The 10,496-nt window shown below is 45.4% G+C and overlaps 1 long non-coding RNA gene across 1 annotated transcript in view; it reads left to right on the top strand.

The window, feature by feature from the left end:
- Nucleotides 1-8,726, top strand: part of LOC111728612 — a 31,089-nt gene extending 22,363 nt beyond the window's left edge. Inside the window, exons 2-4 of the long non-coding RNA XR_002775852.1 lie at nt 7,508-7,553; nt 8,133-8,193; nt 8,470-8,726. This is a non-coding gene — a long non-coding RNA (uncharacterized LOC111728612). The remainder of the gene's footprint in view (nt 1-7,507; nt 7,554-8,132; nt 8,194-8,469) is intronic.
- Nucleotides 8,727-10,496: the final 1,770 nt, after the last annotated feature.

Below are 10,496 nucleotides of genomic sequence, written 5' to 3' on the forward strand. Positions count from 1 at the left end.
TATATATATATATAAATTGGGGGAAAGATTCCCTATTTGACAGTGTTGGAAGAACTGGCTGGAGACTTGTAGAAGACTGAAACTGGACCCACATCTTTCACCATTAACAAAAATTGAGTCTTACTGGATAAAGGATTTAAATTGAAGACATGAAACTATAAAGATTCTTAGAGACAGTGTAGGGGAAACACTTGAAGAAATTGGCCTGGGAGCATACTTTATGAGGAGGACTCACTGGGCAATTGAAGCAACAACAAAAATACATTATTGGGATCTGATCAAACTAAAAAGCTTCTGCACAACCAAGAACACAGTAAGTAAACAAGTAGACAGCCCTTAGAATGGGAATGGATATTTGCAATTTGCAGGTTATGTTTCTGACAAAGGTTTGATAACCAGAATCCATAGAGAACTCAAACTTATTAATAAGAAAAGAACAAGTAATCCTATTACTTTGTGGGCAAGGGACTTGAACAGAAGCTTCCCTGAAGAAGATAGGCGTATGGCCTACAGACACATGAAAAAATGCTCATCATCTTTAATTTGCAGAGAAATAATGCAAATCAAAACCACTTTTAGATATCATCTAACTCCAGTAAGAGTGGCTCATATAACAAAATCCCCAAACTACAGATGTTGGCATGGATGTGGAGAAAAGGGAACACTTCTGCACTGCTGGTGGGAGTGCAGGCTAATATGTCCCTTTTGGAAAGAAGTATGGAGAATACTCAGGGATCTAAAAGTAGACCTGCCATTTGATCCTGCAATTCCTCTACTAGGAGTATATCCAAAAGACCAAAAATCACTTTATTACAAAGATATTTGCACCAGATTGTTCATTTCAGCTCAATTCATAATAGTCAAGTCATGGAAGAAGCCCAAGTGCCCCTTGACTGGTGAATGGATTAATAAATTGTGGTATTTATATACCATGGAATACTATGCAGCCTTAAAAATGATGGAGGCTTTACCTCTTTTATGTTTATATGAATGGAGCTGGAACATATCCTATGTGGTAAAGTAGCTCAAGAATGGAGGAAAAAGTATCCAATGTACTCTGTACTATTATGAAACCAATTTACAATCACTCACTTTCATATGAAGACTAGATCACAACTATGGCCCAGGATAGAAGGAGGGATGGGGGTATGGGAGTGGAGGCGGGAGGTCAGATGGAGGGAGAGTGAATGCTGGGATCATACCTATGGTGCAGATTGCAAGGGAACATGTCGGATCTATTAAGTATAGAGTATAAATGTCTTAACACAATAATTAAGTAAATGAGGTGAGAGATATATTAACCAGTATGATGTAAGCATTCCAAATTGCATATGAAATCAGCACATTGTACCACATAAAAGTATTAATGTATACATTAATGATCAATGATTTAATAAAAAAAATTAAAAAGTTTCCTCTTTCAAGCTTTAATGATGCACATCCTGAGGGCTGGTGAGATACTCGGAGTGTCATCCTGGTCACCCATTCTGTCACCAGACAAGGCCAGGTGCATTTCCTACTGCCAGGGTCTCCAGGAAAGGAGGCTTTCAAAAGGCCTCCTGCGAGTCAGCACCCGCTGTGTTTCTGGCTGTTCATTTGATTCTGCCTCAGATTTTCTCAAACTGCCTGATTTTATACTTTGCTCTAGCCTCGGGCTTAGCCTGGGCACAAGATATGATTTCCTCTTTCAGAATCAAGTATTTTAATACAATGCAATACTGCAGCTTCCTATCACCCGTTTCAGCCGGAGTGACAGCTCATTGGCTATATGCACACGTGGCATTTGAAGAGGGCAAGAAGGAATATAATTTCCTTACAGGGCCTCAATTCCCCACTCAGGAAAAAACAAAACAGGGAGACCCACTTTCAGACCTAATTTTTTTTGTTTGTTTTTAAAGAGGCGTTCAGGAAGACTAGCTATTCAGTGGCTTCTTGGAAAGACTGCCCATCTGCGAGTCAGGAGGGCTGCAATTTAATTGCAGTGAGACCCTGACAAGTTGCTTTCTTGCCCCTGAACTTGGCTTTTTCCCTTTCTATCCGTGGAAGTTAGGTCAGTTCCTTTCAAAAGCCCCTTCCAGCTCAGAAGTCCTCTGTCTCTTCTTGTCAGCCGTTATGAATCTGAGCTCTGCCATGCCCTAGCTGAGCACTGATTTAATCCTTATGGGCATCACACAGAAGTATGCTCACTTGTGTAGAAACACCGAAAAATAGCTAGGGCTGCTGGAATTGTGATAGGGATTGCACTGAATCCATAGATCAGCGGGGGAAGAACTGACATTGACCCAACCCACCCAAGCTTGTCTCCACTTTCTTAGATCTTGTTTAGTTTCCTTTAGCAATGTTTGTATTTCTTGGGGTACAGGACTCGCATTTGGGGGTCAAATTTATCTCAAAGTTTAATGTTTTGTAATTCAAAGATATTTGTATTTCAGTTTGATTCTTCCCTGCTAGCCTATAGAAATGCCATTAATTTTTGTGTATTGATCTCATATACTGAGGACTTGCTAAAGTCAGTTCTCTTGCTCATTTGAGAATCACATGGGCACTCAACACTCAAGGAAGTTTTAATTCTTCCCACGGGATTTGGTTGCTATTTACTTTGTTTTCTTGTCCTACTGCACTGGTTAGAACCAGCTGAAGAGAAGCTTTCCCTCATGGCCTCAGGCGGGAGTTCCCTTGCCAAGTGGAGATTTGGGGATATCTCTCTTAGAGAGGAAGTTAAAGGACTTCTTTCAAGTCAATGAGAAATTTGCTTAGAATTTCCTGCATGGTGACATAGGGACTCCAGTAATTGCTTCCTCTCATGGACCGTCTTTCAAAGCTCTGATGTCAATCAGAGGACAGATAACATTTAAAGGTGCAATAATCCAGACAAACCCCATGCTTGTGAAGACACTTGTTGGGGCTATAGAATTTAATTAAAAAAAAAAAAGTACAAGCAGCTGGGGTTATTAGAACATAACAATACACAATGAGAGGTGACTTGAATAATTCACCCCATGCCCTAACATGAAAATGATATGGAATTTGCTCTGTGCACTTAGGTCATCCTGATTACCCTGTAGAACTTTCTAGAGAACCAACAGAACCTCTGCGTGTGCCACATAAGGGCAGCCCAGACCTGCAGAGCTGTTCCCTCAGTGACCACCACCTCGAGGGGCCCTTGTCTGACACTCAACAAGACCTGGGCTGCCCACTCTACTCCAGAAGCCAAAGCCTGGCCCTACTTGAGGCAGAAGGCAGAAGTACTTCCTGACCCCCTCGGCTTGCCCAGCCCTTCTCAGATTCAGACTAACTCAGAACCACCAGGGCAGCTTGGGTGGCTCATTCACTCAGATCCCAGAGGCGACCCCTCAGGCTGTGAGGCCACACTCCTCCATTCAGAGCGTCACTCAGGCTCAGGTGCTCCAAGCCTGGGATCCCACATGACAGATGGAGAGCTCACCAATACCCTTTTCAGGGCACCTGCTTTCCCCTTGCACAGTGTGCTCCAGCCCTTGTGCTTGGGCCCTGCTGACCAAAGCATGATGCACAGGGTGGAGGATCTTGGGGGCAGACAGTTGGCACTGCCAGCTCTTAATAAAAATTTTTGCTTTTCAGTGCATCTCCTGTTCTTCTGGTGAAGCTTCCTGAGGTGGAACTGAGAGAGGAGGAAGTAGAGGAAAGTAAAACCTCTCCTAGTTCCTTAGCAAGGGATCTTCTCTGCTCGGATAGAGAATTTGCCTGGTTCAGGATAGAACATAACTCTGCCTGCTTGTCTCTCTCTTTTTCACACACACGCTCACTGAAGAGCTTCGATGGGTCATTGTATCACCCTCCAGTGTCTCTCACTAGAGACCTGATGCCAAAGACGCAGTCTGGGGTCACGGCAGCATTGCCTCTGGGTGGCGATCTCTTCAACACACTCTGGACTCACAGCCCTCCTCACAGACCCCCCAGCTTCTGTCCCAGCCCCTGCTTGCACCCATGCTCAATGTCCAGCCCTTGTAGAGCAACCCAAGGCTCTAGCGTCTTCCACCTACAAGGGTCACCAGGCTGCTCCAGCTGCAGATGGGCACTGAACTGAGGTCACTCTGAGAGCCCGTAGGGACGTGCTCTGCTTCCCTCAGAACAGGAAGAGCTTTCTGAATCCCAATGGTGACAAAAATCAGTTCCTCATTGTGATATGAAAACATACATTTCCTGTCAATCAGGGATTCTCTTCTGGACATACGCAACAGGGGACCACTCCATAATTACTTCATGGTTAATATAAATGAATACACACTGGGATTTCCCATTGTGATAAAAATATTTGTATGTACTGTGTTTCTTTCTCCTAGGCAGAAAATACATGGAGGTTTTTCCAGGGGCCACACTGATATCCACCACCCCACCTGTGGTCCTAAACACAGTTGATACTGACCCCTCGCCAGGGTTTGGGAACTCAGGGGAGGGGGAAGGGGTTGTTCAGGTCTCGGTATGATGTGAGGTTTGTTTGCAGTACATGGAAGGGTCCCAGCCTCACTTGTGAATAAGCTAAGGGATATTTATGTAGGTGACAGGACTGCATGGTATTTGGATTTCACATCACCTTACATAGAAACACATAATGTATTTAACGAGTTTCATATACCCTGAACTTTTAAATGCAACAATTACAGGAACTAAGGGAAGAGGTACTTCCATACCAAGAATTGCTCCCTTGTGAGAAAATCCCACAACAATGGCAAGGCCTTTCTGAAAGTCTGAGTGATGTCAGCTCACAACACCTGGGTACACCTGCATTTGTGGCTGTCACCACGACCCCATGATTGGGTATATTCTGTGTATGTGTAGAAATACAAAGAGAATTCTTTCACATATAAAGAAAATTCATGAGCAAAATTATTGCTGTTCATCCACATTTATTCATTTTTAAGCATGTATATACATCTGATTGCTTTCTCAGGTTTTCTAGTAAAGTCAGATCTGAACATTTAAATATTATAATACATTAAATTATCAAAGACTTTCCCCTTGTTTTGCCTTCTTAATGTACATATTATGGTCAGGACTTTATTAACTTGTTAAAAATTATGTGTACTGGTAAATTATGTGACTTGTATTTCTTTTCAGTAGAGTGAAAGGACTGTCACAAACTATCTTACACAAAGGGGTATTGGGCCTACCAGTATTGAGAAGCACTATTCTGCATTACTGAATCCTCCAAGTGTTCTGCTTGGGAAGAAAGCTCTTCTCATAAAGGAAGGATGGGGTTAGAATGTGATAGGGGATAAACTAATTTGGGGTGGAGGAGATAAGGTCAACTAGACACACATTAAATACACAGCTGGATTAGAATGGCCACGTCAGTGAAAGTTTCAGGTCTTAGCACAGGTACCTGACGAGGTCACATTCCTGTCGGCCACAGGCTGAGTGTCAGATCTCAGGCCGAAGGGAGACTGTTCAACAAGATTGTTAGTTTCTCATTACGGCTGAATAATATATCAGCAGCAGAAAGGGTGAACTATTGTTTTAAAGGAGATAAGAATATTCATCCACATTAACATTCCTTGTAGAACGGTTAGCTCAACAAACATAATTCATCCTCTAGGTCATGTAAATGATGCTCAAGAAAGAATGAAATAACAGATGACCACACAAACGAGCGCATGATGACACACTGAAAGGATGTAGCGACCAGAGCTAAAGCTCAGTGAAGTATCCGTGAACACCTCTCCCGGGTGGGACCTGCAGTCCCCTGAGGATATGCAGGGTCTCAGTGAGTTCCAGCTAGAGACTGTTCCCCACTTGGAACATAGTGAGGACCCCTAGTGATCGTACACTGACCTGGCTCACTGGGCCCACTGTCATGTAATAAAACTGGCGAATTTCGACCTCCATACACTCATGGGAAGGTTCATGGGAAACGGGCATGTTGTTAAGAAGTTTGTTATGGAGCCCCAACATGTCAGTTACCCCAAAGGCAGGAGGCCACACCCAATCCTGCCTGGCAAAGGGGGGATAAACCAGGTTCCTTACTCAGCCTATGTAGGAAGGTGTGTTCAAACTTCACAGTCTCTTCTCCATTCTCAGAGCAGGTCCTGTCTCACTATGAGATATATTCTCCTTACACATCATGGGCCTTTGCTCTATAACAGGTGCACGTTGACAGTGATTGCTTTGTGTCTGTGCTCACTCCCTCCTTGGCTAGGCACCAGGGCTCATTCTTGATACTGGGAGGCAAGAATCAGGGAACAGCCTCCTCCAAAGGGATCTCACAAGAGCATCCTGGAGATAACATGGATGTGAGGACATCCTGAGGGTATAAATATTGGGTACAAGCAGAAATTCCAGGTGCTATTTGAGACTTTCAAGATTCAAGTCAAGGGCTCTGCCCCGTTAGCAGGGAATTCTGGTAATATCTGGATTATGGATAAAACAAATAGAAAATTTCACTGAAGCAGATATATGATATGAAGAAAGTTTGGGTTAGAAAGTAAGATGGCAGGGGAGACAGAGGGACGGAGAGGGCCCAGGAGGGGAGGAGAGATCTGGTGCACTTGGGGGAAGCGCTATACCACACCGTCTTCCTGTCATCGCCTCTGCCACCCCAGAAAGCCTCTGTGACTCTGCTGTGCTCTGTGATGCAGGCCTGGGGCTATAGCCGAGCGTGGGCACCCTCAGCACTCAGTTGCTTCACGCTGCTTCCTGGTAAGATGATGGACACTGTGCTCCATATTGAAATGTGGCAGAGCTTCAGCTCAGCTCTGCTCCACATGTACCCCCCAGCTCACCTTACTGGTTGGGTTGGGGGTGCTGCTAGTTTACATGTTGCATGACATGACGCTTTCTTGTTTTGAAAGCACATGGGATAGGAATGACATCTATATGATGAGAAACACCCTGGAGGAAGTCTTTGTTGTTGTTTCCCGTTCCTATTCCCACAGTAAATGAGTGGGGCTGGCTTAGAGGTCGCAAGAACATCCGTCTTCTAGAATGAGGGCTGGGGGCTCTGGAGGATGGAGGTTTCTAGCTCAGGCTCACAGGCTGCCTGCCTGGGCGTTGTGGTGGGTCCCAGGAATAAACCCCAAATACAGTGGTTTCATGGTCCTGGTTTAGCATATTTAGAAAGTATGAGTTATCTGAAGGAAAATAGTCTCTCCTAGTATTCGATGTTGAATCGCTTTGTCATGTGAGTCGTCACTTAACCTTGAAGGAAAGCAATGCCAAGAGCCACTGAGCTCTGTCCCCAGGACACAGGGTCCTCTGAGGAGCAGATGTGAGAGTTATCTTCTGATTCTGTGTCCTCCGTGAACACAGGACTTCTGAGGACACCAAGTGAGGTTTTCACAGACCAAAGGCTTTGAGTTTTTCAAAGAAGGACAAATTGGAAATATCACTTTAAAAAATTAATAAAGGAAAATAAAATTCTATTAATTAAAATAGGGAGTCATATTACTTGTGGATAATGGATGTCTGAGCTTCCTAGAGAAGACGAGGAGAGAAGTGAATCCAGACTTTACTCTTTTCTTTCTGTTTTCAGGATCAGGGCAGAGCCAAGAGGAGGCAAAAACATGTACCAACCAGAGGTAAGGTTCTGTTTATTTGCCCTGGTCTCTGCAAGGGTGAGCTTCCCTGTTCTTCTCTGAGGTCCCAGGTCCATGATCTCTGAGGGTGTCACTTGCTAGATACAGTGTCGCTGGGAAAACAGAGTCCTGAGAAGAGACAGGATAGGATGGGACCTGAGGCACTTCTCAGAGCCTCTGCTCTGCACATCTCTGGGCACTGGGTGTTGAGAGGATGAGGATGAGAATGGTGAGGAAGGACAACCTACTAGTTTGGCTTTGGAACTTCTGTCTCCTGAATTTGCATAACCACTTTGACTTCCTGGGTGCTCAGATTCCTCTTTGACCTGACCACTGGTGTCTGGGCTTCACATGGTGGTTTTGAGCAGCATGTGGGATAATGGACATGAAAGTACTTTCTAAATGAGGCCACATACACGTGTGAACCTTGCTAATATTGCTGCTGACCATTTTCCTTTTCTGCTGATTGACCCTGTCTGCTGATCTGTCTTTAATATCCCAAGGGTTTCCCATAAGGGGACTCCTGTATGATCTTTCTGCTTCTAACTTCCTTATACATATCCTAATCTCTTGGTTTCTCAGGAATAAAAATCCACCACGGAGGAGGAAAGGAGGAAAGGAAGCCAGGTTCTGCCCTGATGAGGTGACTAATGTCTCTCTGTCTCTCCTGGTCCCCTCTAAAAGCATGTTCCATACATTCAGGGATTCAGTGCACCTGCCACAGTCATGGGATGGGTGGCCACGTAATGGGCATGGGAGTGAAGGCCTTGGGGAGAGGCCACAGAGTGAACTGTGATGTCAGGGGTGGGGGTGAGGTGAGCAGGGAGCAGGTTTCAGGGGCCCCACCCCCACAAGGCAAGCAGCCCCCATTTCCTTGTTCTGGTCCTGACTGCAGCTCTGTTCCTCCTGTCTTCTGCAGCCCCTGGGGGCAGGATGGTGACACCAGCACATCTGGGGAAATATTCCCAAGAAGGGTGCTTTCTGACATCTGGGCCAAAGCAAAAGAGATCATGTGAGTGCAATTACACACGTCTCAGGAAGATACTACTGACTTCTCTGTGTCATCTTCAGATTCTAAACTTTCCCACACAGACTCAGACTCATCCTACACTCTGGACTCCACCTTCTCAGAAAGCTCTTCTGGAAGCCAAATGTCAGCCCCTCCACGGGATCATGTTCCACCTTCACCTTCCACTTTCTCACCTCACCTGAAGACCCCCTCACCTAATTTTCCTTTACCCCCATCTCTCTGGTGACTTTCTGCCCCCAGACTCTGTTTCTCCCTGGTATTCCAAATTCCCCATAGACCATTCCCCACCCCTACCACATCACACTCAGAGAGCAGATCCTGGTCTCAAACCAGAGGGCCCTGTGTCTATGAACACTATCTTACAGGCAACCCCAAACTTATCCAGGATGTTGACCTCTTAACAAAATTATCCCAGGCAAAGGATCCCACTGATCCTGGTGTTCCTTAACACATGCCAGCAACACTGTTTGATTCACCACCAGGAGGCAATTCCACTGGAATTCCACCTAAACCTTTTCACCTTTCTGAGGCCTCTTGTCTGAGAGAAGCTGAAGCCTGCAACATTGTAAAATGTGGTCACCTCTCCCTTTCCAACCCCGATGCTGTAGCACTCCTGGAGAGACATGTTAAGAAGAGGGGTAATTTCCTGCTCTGGAAGAAAAACAAAAACAAAATGAGATTTTTTCCAGAGCAACCTACGTCAGACAATTCACTAACTCTTCCAGCAAACATGTCCACCTCAACTGCTGATGAGCATGAATCAGCAGTTCCCCTTCCTCTGTGCACTCACAGAGACAGAGCAGAGGAGCTGCACCTGCATCAGCAGCCCCATCATGCTAAGACCTTGGAGGTAATGCAGGGCCAGTCTCAGACCCAACTGCAATCCCCACTCCCAATTAAACCACCTGAGCCTCTGCCCCAGATGAGGCTCTATGGAGTGGGTGTCCATGAACAAAAGAAAGAGGCCCAGTGCCTTGAACATGCTCCAGAAACAACAAGAAGTTCAGTGCACTTTGCCCTCCATGGTCAAGAAATCTCAGGCAGACTTGTGCCCTCCAGCTCCCCACATTACACTGACCAGCCAGTCCTCCAGGGCTTATGTTCCCAGCTCTATCCTTCCTGGAGATTTTCCTCTCAGCAGTGAGCTTCAGAAGAAACTAGAGCACCACCTTCAAAAGAGGCTCATCCAACACCAGTAGGGCCTGCCCCTCAGGGTCCATGAGTCTGTGTCACTTTTAAATCCCCACTGGGACCCTCCTGAGACATCCAAGTCCAAGTGTCATTATGGATGCTCATGGATCTCTTTCTGTAAAAGTCAGAGCAGTGAAGATCCAGAGAGATTTGGATTGAGTCACTCCCAATACTCCCATGAGAGATGCTCAGAAATGTTTCCATCAAAGAAGGATGTGAGGAAGGAACAGAGACATAGCCTGGAGATTGGTGTAAAAGATCATCTATTCACTGACCCAGAGAGGTCTTCAGGTGAGGGTCTGGGGTCTAACACGGTGAGTCTGTCTGGGAGTAATTCAAGGACCTTTTTTGTCAACTTATGTTTGAAAAAACCAGAATATGCCATGACAGGACAAACTAAAACGAAATTTGAGTAAATCCATGAAGCCCAGATTTCTGGCACCATACATAACTCATGGATTCCAAACAAGGAGACAGTGTGTCTTCTTGAGAATTCTTACAGCTGAATAAAATATGGAAATTTGGCACCACTGATGGCTGAGGACACCTCCCTGAATACTTCTCAGCAGGTTTGCTTCCTCAGCTCCAGTCAGAAAGATATGTTTGAAGCCAATATTAAGAGTTTTCAGGGGGGCGGAGCCAAGATGGCGAACTGCAGCCAGCTTTTTACAGAAGCTCCCGTCCAGAAGGAGGCTGAAAGGACAGAACCTTAGCAAATTAGCTGA

The sequence above is a fragment of the Otolemur garnettii genome, unplaced genomic scaffold (genome assembly GCF_000181295.1).
Source record: "Otolemur garnettii isolate 467f Iridium unplaced genomic scaffold, OtoGar3 scaffold00173, whole genome shotgun sequence".
NCBI lineage: Eukaryota > Metazoa > Chordata > Mammalia > Primates > Galagidae > Otolemur > Otolemur garnettii.